This window comes from Cynocephalus volans, chromosome 4 (genome assembly GCF_027409185.1).
Source record: "Cynocephalus volans isolate mCynVol1 chromosome 4, mCynVol1.pri, whole genome shotgun sequence".
Lineage (NCBI taxonomy): Eukaryota > Metazoa > Chordata > Mammalia > Dermoptera > Cynocephalidae > Cynocephalus > Cynocephalus volans.
In genome coordinates this window covers 159227822-159240706 of record NC_084463.1, presented here as the reverse complement: position 1 = coordinate 159240706, position 12885 = coordinate 159227822, and the positions used below count along the sequence as shown (strand labels likewise).

The window sequence follows — 12885 nt, the reverse complement described above, 5'->3', positions numbered from 1 at the left end:
TAGGTTTTTTGTATTCTTTATCACATTGAGGAAGTTCCCCTCTATTCCATTTTACTGAAAGTTTTTTTTTTTTTTTTTTTTTTTTTAAAGATGACCGGTAAGGGGATCTCAACCCTTGGCTTGGTGTTGTCAGCACCACGCTCAGCCAGTGAGCCAACCAGCCATCCCTATATAGGATCCGAACCTGTGGCCTTGGTGTTATCAGCACCACACTCTCCCGAGTGAGCCATGGGCCAGCCTGGAAACAGGAGTCCTTTTGATCTTTTCTTGAATTATAAAAAATTTTATCTTCATTATTCCTTCAAATATTTTTTCCTCTCCATTTTTATGTTTCTCTTTCCGAAATCTTATTATCTGGATATTCTTACTTCTATTAGCAATAATCGTGCCTCAGAAAAACCTCATTGATTATGATACTGCCACTGCACAAAGCTGGATATTTTTATTTCTACTCGTATCCTCTGCATCTTACATCTTTTCTATTTTCTAATTTTTTGTTCTTTGATTCTTCTTTCTGGCAAAGTTAACTCAATTTGGTCTTTCAGTTCACTAACGTTTTCTAATCTGTATTTATTCTATTTATCCCATTTACCTGGTCTGGTCAGCACTTCTGGTTTTAAAAGGCTACTAAGGAATAATCAGACTTCTATATTCATTCATTCATTTTCCATTCATTCATATATTCATCAAATATTCATTGAAGATCTACCTTTTGCCAGGCCCTGTTCTTGGCATGGGGAATTCAATTGCCATCTATACAAAGGAGCTTTACCAGCTTAAACCTCTACCTCAGATCGACATTTGCAACAGCCTACTTGATATCTCTGGTATGAGGCATCCCAGACTTACTACGCCCGAAATTGAACCTGGGATCTTCCCTAATCAGAACTATCTTGGTGGCAAGTGACAGAACCCCAACTCAAACTGGTTTAAGCCATAAAGGAAAGCAATTAGCTCAGTTAACTGAAAAGTTCAGGGGTAGAGTAACTTCAGGCCTGGCTGATATTAGGGGCTCAGGATCTGTCTTTCCATCTCTTGCTCCTAGTTCCTTCTCTGCTGACTTCACTCTTAGGCCACCCTCCTGACGTGGGGTGAGATGGCCACCAGCACCCTCAGGTTTACATTCCTCTAGCTCAGCAACTCTGGCTGACAGAGATTTCTTTTTCCCAATAATTCCATTATTAGCCCTATGATGGGTCTTGCTGACTTGGCTTGGGTTGTGTGCCCGCTATGAACCAAATCATTGTAATTGGGGAAAAGAATTTTCTGATGGACCTGATTTAGGTTTTGGGCCCACTCCTGCAGCTGATCTTATGTTCTGCTAGCTTTGCAATCCCAGTGCAACCTCTTTCCAGAGAGCTCCAGCAAATGTCTGATGGGTGATTCTCCTCGGCCTCAGGCTAACTTAGGACTCATGGCATTTTCCAAACGAACCCAGTGTCCTATTGGTAGCCCTTGGTCTTGAGTTGACAGATTTGGCACATAGAAATACAGGACATTGGGTTACATTTGAATTTCAGATACACAATGAATAAAGTTTTTGGATTAGTATTCCCAGGTATGTACCCTTTATTTTATCTGGCAACCATACTTGGGTCATATGCCAACTCCTCAATATGGGGGATGAGATCAGCTGTACCCAAGCCACTTGGTTTGAGTGTGAGATGAGGGATCATTCCAGAAGAAAAAATGGAGGTGCTGTTTCCAGAAGGAAGGATGAGTGTGGGCTGCACAAATGACAGTACACCCATGTACACCCAGTTCTTGCAAACCACCAGCCCTTTCCCAGCTCCTTTATCCCTGCCAGGAGATCACTGCTCGGTACAGGAAGTAGGTGGAGATTTCTTGATTTTTGGAAGATAGACTCCTTCCTCCGTCCTAGGGGATGAATTATGGTTAATGTAGATTATGGTTAATTTAGGTTACCAATGATAATCGCTTTCCCTGTCGCTAAAAGCCAGATACAAAAATTCCTAGCTTCCTTTGTAGCCGGGCTGGCCATGCAACCAGTTCTGGCCAATGAGAGGTGAGGGAAAATTTGCTGCAGCGTTTCTGGACAAGATTTTGCTCCCCAGATGAGAAGACAGAACCTCTGGAGAGAAAGACCTTTTGTCCGTGTACCTTTCTTCCACCTTGGAATGCTGGTATGAGCAGATGATATTTGGAGCTGTGGTGAACAGGTTTCAAGCATGAGACAACAAACATAGGAGCAACAAGCCGGCAGGCTAGAAATGATGGCGCTGAAGAGCGGGAAGGACTGTGGGACCTCCCACCTCCTGACTTCTCATGTAAACAATAAATAGCCTTATATTTGGCCTCTGCCTTCTGCTACCTGCAGCCAAATGTAACAGATACACCCCTATCTGCTACTGGGGTTGATACATCCCTTCCCAAGCCCACTTCTCTCCTAATGTCCCTCAGCTCAGTGAGTAGCACCTCCAGCTTACCTTTCATGCAAACCCAAAACTTCCATGTCATCACTGCAACCGCCCTCTCCGCCCTCAGTCCACCCCCCAATTCTGTTGAGCTTCCTTCCTCAGTAACCCTGGAATCGGCCTCTTTCTGTATTTCCATGACCACAATCCTATTCCTGGCAGCTCCTGTTTCTCTCTGGGTCTGATTTGATAGCCTCTATTAAGTCTTCCTGCCTTTACTCTTTGTCTCTCTGAAATATGTCTCCACAGTTATCCTATCAAAATACAAATCCGATGCCACACCCCTCCCCCAACACACACACACACACACACACACACACACACACACACACACACACACACACATCCTTCAGTTGCTTCCCATTGCTCTTAGAATAAAGACCAAATTCCTTTACAAAGCTTGTAAAGCCCCACATGCTCGGCCTTACCTCCAGTCATACCTCATCCATGCTTTCCTCTTAGTGTGAATCTGTTCCCTTCCACCACAGGGCCTTTGCACATGCTGGAATGACTGGAATGATCATCCCCAATCCCAATCACCTGATTCAATCCCAATCACCTGATTCAATCCCACCCTGCCTTCAGATCTCTCCATTGCTTGGCCTTTCTCAGGGGTACCTTTTCCTGACCACCCAGATCCGCTGTTACATTTTTTCAGAGCCTGACAAACTTCACCTTGAGTACAGTCCAGAGAGACCCTTCCCATTGCTCTCAAGACCTAGGAGTCACCCACAGGCATCTCTTCCTGCCTCCCCTGGAATCCTGCTAGTTCTCCTTTCAACTCCTGAGATCCTTCCTCTCTGGAACAATCCTGCTACTTTGCCTCTATTAACCCAGGCTTTCAAAGTCAAAGGCCTGCCATTTCTCCCATAGCAGTGAGAACAAAAGACGAATTAACATTTCAGTAGATTATTCTGACATACAAATAATCAGGCACTCACATTCTTATGTTTTTCTAACTGAGCTTTATGGGGGTCACCTCATCCAGACCTGGGGGGCCCTTGAAATGACTAAAGGAAACTTAAAGAATGATGAGGCTCGAACCAGGGGCAGAAGAAGATGTTTGTGCAAAGCTGCTTCCTTGAGAGGGGCTGAAGTGTTGTGGGTGGGCGATGAGGCTGAAGGGGTAAGTAGGCTACGAAGGACCAGATTCTGATTCTGAGGCGGCATCAGATTTGCTTTAGAGAGATCCTATTAGCTGTCGTGTGGAGAATGGATTGCCAGGAACAAGACTGGAGTGCGGGGGGACATACAGGAGGCGGCTGATGAAATGGAGCTGGGAGAGGTGATGGGCTCGGGAAGCATAATCGGTAGGGAAGATGTGGAGGTCAGTAGCCAGAATCTGCAGGCATTCGTGGTTGATTGGACATAGCGAGGACAATCGCATCCCCCAGCTGCTACAAAGCCAGCAGAACCCCAAAGAAGCTGCACATGTCCCAGCAGCTTAGGGTGCAAGTTCTCTGTCTCCTGCACTGCTGCCAGCTTTGAACATGGCTAACCTTTCACTGTTCAGAACTTGACATGTCAGGGCTGTTGTCCCTTCAGAGAACTTCCAGAAGGCCACATGCAAGTAAAAAGCAATTGGGTCTATATTGTGTGAAAGAAACTTTTCTTTTAATCAGAAAAAATGTCTGTTTTTCCCTAAGAATTGGGAAACACAACCTTATGAAACGCAGTGACAGTTTTTTTTTTTTTTTTTTTTTTTTTTAAAGATGACCGGTAAGGGGATTTTAACACTTGACTTGGTGTTGTCAGCACCACACTCTCCCAAGTGAGCCACAGGCTGGCCCTGGCAGTGACACTTTTTAATAAACACGTAAGGGGGCCGGGAGCAGTGGCACATGCCTGTTGTTCCATTTACTTGGGAGGCTGAGGCTGGAGGATCACTTGAGCCCAGAAGTTCTGGGCTGTAGTGTGCTATGCCCATCGGGTGCCTGCACTAAGTTTGGCATCAATATAGTGGCCTCTTGGGAGTGGGGGACCACCAGGTTGCCTAAGTCTGGGTGAACCGGCCTAGGTCAAAACCCCTGATCAGCAGGGGGATCGTGCCTGTGAACAGCACTGCAGCCTGGGCAACACAGCGAGACCTCATCTCTAAAACAACAACGAAACACTTAAATGGAAGAAGGTAGACGGAGAAGAGCCAAAGGGGGAGAAGAAACAGGACAGAGGAGACCTGTCACAGATGCCCCCAGTGGCCCAGCAGCTCCTCCTCCTCCCCCCGCTCATAACAACATTTTATTAATTTAAATCCTTCTGGAACTTGCTTTTATCCTGTTAATGCATATAGGTCTACTTTATTCTTTCTTTATTGCCACATAGTATTTATAGAGTGAATACACCCTGGTTCACTCAACTCTTACCCTATTGAAAGACAGTCAGGTAATTCCCAGGTTGTCACTGTTCCCTGCCATGCTGCAGGGAACACTTTGTCTATGACTTCTCTTGTGTGTGTGTGTTTCTCTAGGGTAGAATTGCTGGATCACAGCGCATGTGCAATTTGAAAATACATTTTTAAAATATGGATTTACAGAAAAGTTGTAAAAATAGTTCAGAGACTTCCCATATACCCCTCATCCAGTTTTCTGTAATGTTATCACCTGACATAACCATGGTACATTTATCAAAACTAAATGGCCAACATTTCTATATCACTTTACACTAAATTCAAGACTTTATTTGGATTTCACTAGTTCTATTCGTTTGCTGTGCCGTAACAGAATACCACAGACTGGGTGGCTTAAACAACAGAAATGAATTTCCTCACAGTTCTGGAGGCTGGAAGTCCAAGATCAAGGTGCCGGCAGGGATGGCTTCTGGGGAGGCCTTTCTTCCTGGCTTGCAGAGGCCACTTTCTTGCCGTGTCTTCACATGGCCTTTCTTCTGTGCTCACAGGGAGAGAGAGGGATCTCTGGTGTCTCTTCCCCTTCCTATGAGGACACCAGGCCTGTTGGATTAGGGCTCTGCCCTTATGATTTCATTTAATCATCATTTCCTCTCTAAAGACTCTATCTATAAATACAGTTGTACTGGGGGTTAAGGCTTCAACATATGAATTTTTGGAGGGACATGATTCAGCCCATAACACGAGTTTTTCTACTAATGTCCTTTTCTGTTCTGGGATCCAATCTAGGATATGACATTGCATTTAGGAGTATGTTCATCTTTAGATTAAAATGGATTTGGCTAAATTGCCTTCTAGTGTGACCCTGCTAATTTACATATTCCCAGCTGTGTGTCCCCCTTTCCCCATACTGTCCTCATCTCTGACACTCCTAAGCTTTTAAAGCTTTGCCAATCAGATGGGTGACTGTAACTTTGTGAGGGGAAGCCCCATCTTAAAGTCACTGCTGGCACATAGTAGGTGCTTTTTGCTTCAAGTTATTAGAGGCTAATTTGAAGAGGTGAAAAAGGGAATGTGTGGAAAGGAAACAGATATGTCCCAGGGATCTCAAGGGTAGGAAATGGAAGCAGAAGCATAAGGAGGCCTCTTCAAGCCTCGGACGCAGGAGGGGAAGGCAGGCAGGTGCCCAGAAGGTCTGGGTGCCGTCTCTCTCTCACTCGTGTGGTTCCCAGCTCCTCCTCCCCGTCCCAGAGTCTGGGTCTCCCTGCTTCTGTTCCTCATGGTAGAAAAGGGCTGGTCCTGATCTCTGCAGTTTCAAGCCACCCTCAGAAATCATCTGGCTGTCTAGGAAACCCCTTTAAAAAAGAGTGTCAGGAGAGAGGATGTGATTGGCCTTGCATGGGTCAGGGTGACAGTTCCTACTGCATATGCCACCTGTAGGCTCTTGAGCTGAAATTCATAGAGGAAAGTTGGCTGCCAGGGGTGGGGACCCACTTTGGGTGAGGAGGGGAGTTCTCAGGGAATGCTCTTGGAGAGCCATTTTCTGCAGGGCTGTGAGGGGAAAGGATGGAGGGGCTGACTCCCAAGATGCGCCTCGCTCCTGGTGTTACTGGTGTCTTGCTGTTTTTTGGAATAGCAATGTGTTCTCAACCTGAGTGACTAGACATCTGTTGTTTCTGCTGTTCAGTGTTCCCTCTTTTCTTAGCTTCATCCAGTTTTTCCTTATAGCAACCACCCTTCTGGGTCTGTGTGGCTCGGCGGTGTTGACTCACCCAGGAGCAGGCATCTGACCCAGGCTTCTGTGAACTTCATAGCCCAGGTGTCTGGCCACACTAATTGGCTGAGGGACAGGCACATGACTCAATGTGACTCAGTGAGAATTAGAGGGTTCTATTTGCATTGCTGGAGAAGAGAAGATCTCTTCCTTTTGTGCGAGCCTTGGTGCAGTGAGGTTGCAAGCCTGGGGGTGCTGGGAATTATCATGTAGAAAGACCCACCTGAAAGGACAGCCAACAAAGAGGGGAGCAGGGTAAAGACGGAGAGAGGCAGACAGACAGACAGACACTGAGATCATGGTGACACTGCTTGAACTTTGGATCAAGTCACTGTTGCTAAGGATGTGAAGATATTGGAACCCTTGCCTGTTGTTGGCAGGAATGCAAAATGGTGTAGCCACTATGGAAAACAGTCTGAAGTTTCCTCAAAAAGTTAAAAATAGAATTACCGTATGATCTAGCAGTTCCACGTCTGCATATTTATCCAAAATGATTGAAATCAGGAACTTGAAGAGATAATAGGACTCCTGTGTTCACTGCAGCATTATTCACAAAGCCAAAACGTGGAAGCAACCTAAATGCTTATCAACAGACAACTGGATAAAGAAAATGTGATACTCCTGTCTATTGCTATAGACTAAATTTTAAAAAGTGGTATATACATACAGTGGAATAGTATTCAGCCTTAAAAAAGAAGGAAATTCTGCAATATAGGACAAGATAGATGAGACTTGAGGACATTCTGCTAAGTGAAATAAACCAGTCACAGAAAGACGAACACTGCACGATTCCGCTTATATGAGGTATCTCAAAAGTCAAATTCATAGAATTAAAGAATGAAATGATGGTTGCCAGGACCTGAGGGTGGGGGGAAATGGGGAGTCGCCTGGACCCCAATGCAACTGTACTTATAGGTAGGGTCTTAAGGGAGGAAATTATGATTAAATGAAATCATAATCAACAAACATAAAGTTTCAGTTAAGCAAGATGAATAAGCTCTAGAGATCTGCTGTACAACATTGTACCTGTAGTCAACAATAATGTACTATACGCTTAAAAATTTGTTTAAAGGGCAGATCTCATGGTAAATGTTCTTACCACAATTTAAAAAAGAAAGAGGCCTGGCTGGTTAGCTTGGATGATCACACCAAGGGCCAGGGTTCGATCCCTGCACTGGCTAGACACCAAAAAAATAAAAAGAAAAGAAAAGAAACAAAGAACACTTCATCTGACCTGCTCCTCCAGGGGAAGGAGAGAATCAGAAACCAGAGCCTGAGAGCAAGGCTTTTTACTGTGAGTCAACCTTGGCGATATATATAATAAGTATTGAATAATAAGCAAGAGTTGAGTGAAAGAATGAATGAATGAATAAGGGTGTCTGAGAATAAACTGTTGGTGTGGGGGAAGTGCAAGAGATTGTGAAAGTCCCAGAAGTATAAGTACGGACTGATACCATTTATTTAAAGCTTGGAAACTAGAACCATGAAAGTCAATGATTTAGATTGTTTCTGGACATGGGGCAGTGAAAGCGTCAGAACCTGTACGGGAATAACAAGCACCAGCTTCAGAAGGGTTAACGTGGGGAGGGAGAAGGCAGGACGGAGCAGGAAGGCATGCGTAGGAGCCTCAGCTGTCTCTGTGATGTTTTATTTCTTAAAAAGTGTTATGCAGCAAATATGTCAAAATGTTTAGATTTGGTTAAGCAGAGAGGTATGAGTCCATGTATATATAAAATAATTTTTTTCCCTGTATGCTTGAAATAGTTTATAATAAAAAAAAAAGTGTTTTTAAGCACCAGGGATTTGAAGACAGGCTCTTGGATTAAGTCCTCTTCTCACCCATTACTAGCTGTGTTTTGGACAAGTTACTTCCTTTCTCATCTGTAACTGGCCCTCTTGGGAGGTCATATCCTATTCACCGGAACTGTACACTTGATTTAGTTAACATTGGGAAATGGCTTGCCAATATTCTCTTTTCTGAAAACAAAAACTTTATTGGCTGCTCTATTTTTCAAATGTAAGTTTCTGGAGTTGAACTTCTACTCCCTCCCTCACACACACACACACACACACACACACACACACACGCACACACACACTCCAACATACACACAGTTTGAAGTTTTTTCTTGCTCTTATATATAATCTTTAGGTTAGGAATTCCTTTGGAATTTGACAAGGGATGATTTAATTTACAATCTACATAGGAAGTCCCTTTGACATTCACAGGCTATATGACTGATTGATCTTTGTTCTTTGAAAGAGCTTAGGTCTACTCTCTGAAGAATGTCCAAAGGCTACTTTTATTTATTTATTTATTTTTATTTATTATTTTTTAAAAAGATGACTGGTAAGGGGATCTTCACCCTTGACTTGGTGTTGTCAGTACCACGCTCTCCCAAGTGAGCTAACCGGCCATCCCTATATAGGGATCCGAACCTGTGGCCTTGGTGTTATCAGCACCGCACTCTACCAAGTGAGCCACGGGCCCGCCCCCAAAGGCTACTTTTAGAACCAGTATTTGTTTTATAGTTCGGAGGCATATTGAAAAGTAGAATCCAGAATTTGTGGCAAATTTGGGTCTAGAGAGGTTAATGTATTTACCTCCTTAAAATCTTCCTTTGGGAATGCTCTTCGCAGTTCCAGTTTTAGTCATCAGCGAGGCCCTTCTGCTGCCTGAGGAGCCCTGAAACCCAAGGGGGAAGCTGTACCCCTGGGGGGCTCTGGCCTTTGCAGGCTGGGATCAGCCATCCTAGGGAACCCACGGTCCTGCCAGCTGGAGACGCCAGACAGTGGATTAAGAATCTGCATTAGAGAATGGAAGGGAAGAGGTAAGGTGTAAAAATGAGGGGTTCTGGGTTTGACACAAGATATAGGCTCCAAAGTTTCCAGGCTGTGACCTCATTGTCATTCCCCAAATCTATTTTTCTTTTTAATATCCCCAGCCTCTCAATCCAGATACTTGGGAGTTAGCCTGGCCTTTCTCCAAACATCAGATTCAACCCAGCACCATGTCCCGTAGACACTACCTTCTTAATATGGCCCAAGTTGGGACCACTGCTAGCCTCTAAGGGGGCCTTTGTTCGAAATTAGTTAAAAGGCTCCCCTCTGGACTCAAACAGCTTTCAGGTACATTAATGGGCTAGTGAACAGCTCCTTGGTGAGAAAAGGCATCCTTTCTTCCTGGCTCAGCTGGGGGCACAGGTGGCATTTCAGCCCCTCACTGCCCTCTCCTACCTGTGTGCAGCAAAGATGGCACCGTGCTGTCCCCTGGCCCTGCTCAGATGTTTTGCCTCCTCCCCGTTGGCCCTGTTGTTGCTGCCTTTATGTAGGTCCTGTTGCTTGTGGGGACGGCTCTAAAGCTGGTGACCACAGTTTTCTCTCTCATCTCCCTCCCTCCCTGGTGTTCTCAGGGCTCCCTCCAGAACGGTTGGCAAACGTTCCAGGCACTCCCCAGTGTTTTCAGGACAAACTCAGATGCTCAATGTGGCACCTAAAGCGTTGTCCCTGCTAATTTCCACTTCCTCTTCTGCCTCTCCCACCGGCAACCTTCGTTCACTTGGAGCTTCCCTGGCCTCTGCTGGGAAAGCCCTTCTTGCTTCCTTTCTCCCCCTGGCCACACCTCTCAGTCTTTCAAGACTTGGTTCCAGAAATGCCTCCTCCAGGAAGTCTTCCCAGGTTGGGTGGCCCTTCTCTGGGCTTCCCTCTCTCCCTTGGCGCTTATCACCCTGTATTGTGAATAGCTGGAGGCACTGGTGCCTAGAGGCCATGATACTTTTAGGGGCTCATGACAGTGTTTTAATTTATGTTAAAACCAGATTTAAAAAATGAACTTTATGGGTCAAAGAAAAAAAGAAAATGTGTTCATTTTCTTCTCACATTGCAAAGAGAAATTTGGCTGGTCGTTTAGTTCAGTTGGTTCGAGCGTGGTGTTATAACACCAAGAGGGTTCGGATCCCCTTACTGGACAGCCAACAAAAACCGAACCAAACCAAACTAAAACAAAACTTGTAGGGCCCAAGAAAATCTATTACTCTTGACCTTGGTGTTATCAACACTGCCCTCTAACCAAGAGAGCTAACCGCCCAGCTATTTTTTTAATAGAGGAAGACACCCACGGAAGCAAAAGTACCTAATGCCCATGAAAGTCATCATATGGCCCTGATTGCCACCTTTTCCCCCTTCCCACAGGAGAAAGAAGTAGAGAGCTCCTCAGGGTGGGGGGCTGGACCCCACCCACACTGTTATGCTATTTTTAAACCTTTGCACCCCCAGCTCAGTGCTAGGCACGCAGGACTGGCTCAGTCAATGCTTTCTGAGGAAGTGGATAAGTAAATAAAGGAATGGCCTTGGGTGAGGCTCTTGACCCTCTGAGTCTCCATTTCTTCATCTGAACAGCAAAGCTCCACGCAGCTTCACAGGGTTGCTGTGAGGATCAAGGGTTGAGTGGGAAAATGCTCCGGAACTGCACAGCTTGGAGCCATTCCTGAGGCTGTGCAGATGTGGGCAAGGAGAGGGCCAGAGGTTGTTAAAAATGTCTCTGAGTGGCTTTCATACCTTTGTTTTGGTAATAAACAAAATTATCCTATTTATATATATAGAACTGGAAGGACAGACACCACAGCTTCTCACAGTGGCTGGCCCCAAGCATGGGTTACCTTTCTTTAAGATTATTTATTTATTAATATTATTATTTTGGGTTACCTTTGTAATTAGAAAACTAAGGGCTGGCCGATTGAAACTAAGGGCTTCATTGGTTAGAGTGAGAGTTATAACATCAAGGTGAAGGGCTGGGATCCCCATGCCAGCCGCCAAAAAAAAAAAAAAATAAAATAAAAAAAGTACAAGGCCCCTTTGCCCTAGAGGAACAGGGCTTGTCTCATTTTAGGTCATTAAGGTCCTTTAGACATTTTTTTTTTTTTTTTTTTTAAACCATACTTAGAAGCATACGAGGGCCAGGACCGTGTCGTATTTTCCCGTGCGTCCCTGGGTCTGGCACGGGTGAGAGACACAATGAATGAATAAATCCCCCATTTGGTGAGTGCATCTGGCACCCCATTAACACCAGAGCCCCTGCCCCCGAGTGGATGAGAGGAAGCGGGGCTGGCGATGGAGAGAGCAGAGCTGTGGGACGGCCACTGTTCAAGGTGATGTGGGGACGATGAATGAAGAGCCCTCGAGGCACTTAAGAAATCTTAGTTCCTGTTCCCGCCCCACAAACACTTCAGGGACAGAATTCCTGTGTTCACAGTCATTTAGTATTTCCCATGGCTCCCCAAGGGTTGGAATGGTTTCCTCTTTATAAGCCGTGGGTGCCTGTTAAGTCACAGACGGTATCAGCCTTGTCTGTCCCGTCCATGCTATGTGTCCAGCGTCTAAGCCGTTGAGCGAATGAATCCGCCCACGGTGACTTCTTTAACCGACTGCTGGGTACCTCCCCACCGGGGAGAATAAAACCCAGCTCTGGATAATAAGACCCTGCACAGCCTCCCGCACCCTGCAATTTGGAGCTCCAGGAATCGCCTTTGTTGTGGGCGACCAACCACAGGCAAAGCCAAGCACCTGCTCCTCCAGTCGATGCTCCCGGGAGGACCCCGGCTGCCGCGTCCCCGGCTGCTGCTCGGGGTCCCTTCTCTCCGCTTCCCGGGAGCTGGGAGCCGGGAGGCGCCCCTGGACCCGCGGCGAGGGCCCGCCCCAGCGCATCCCATCCGTGGTGATGCGCGTCCCCAGCCCCACACCCTGCAGGGGGCCAGCCTCCTTCACCTCCTGGGGCGGGGCGGAGGGGCCTCGTCAGGCACCCGCAGGACTGCGGGGACAGGAGCCTGAGTCACGGCCGCGCACGCCCTCTCCTGCCGGCTTCCACCCTGGGGCCACTTCTGCCCTGCAGGGTCGGGCCCCGGCGCAGCCAGATCTCCGCGGGTCTCCTGGGCGCCCCCTCTCCACGGCCTGAGTCGCCGCGGCCACCGTCCCCCTCCCCGGCCGGCTCTGGGAGCCTCGCCCTTCTGCGCCCCCATGAGAAGCCGGCGCTCCCAGCGCTCCCGGGCGGCTCCCGCGGGAGGGGACGCGGCCACCCCCGCGGCTCCACCCTCTCGGCGGGGCCTCAGACAACTGGGGCCCCTGCCAGTCGCGTCCGCTCCGGGGCCCGCGCCGAGCTCGCGCGGAAGGAGGCCACCCCTGGCAGGGACCCTGGCCCCGCCATCAGGCGGTCTCCTGCCCGCGCGGGTGCGGGGAGCCCGGCGCTGAGATGCCCCGAGGGGGCGGTGGCTGCGGGCCGAGCCTGGGTGGAAGCGCGTCTCGGAGGACGCGGGCGCCCCTCGCCACCTCGGTGATCC

The 12885-nt window shown here is 47.3% G+C and overlaps 1 pseudogene; it reads right to left on the bottom strand.

Annotated features, from left to right (window-relative positions):
• Positions 1–366: 366 nt before the first annotated feature.
• On the bottom strand, positions 367–434 carry LOC134377395 (U4 spliceosomal RNA; annotated as a pseudogene).
• Positions 435–12885: the final 12451 nt, after the last annotated feature.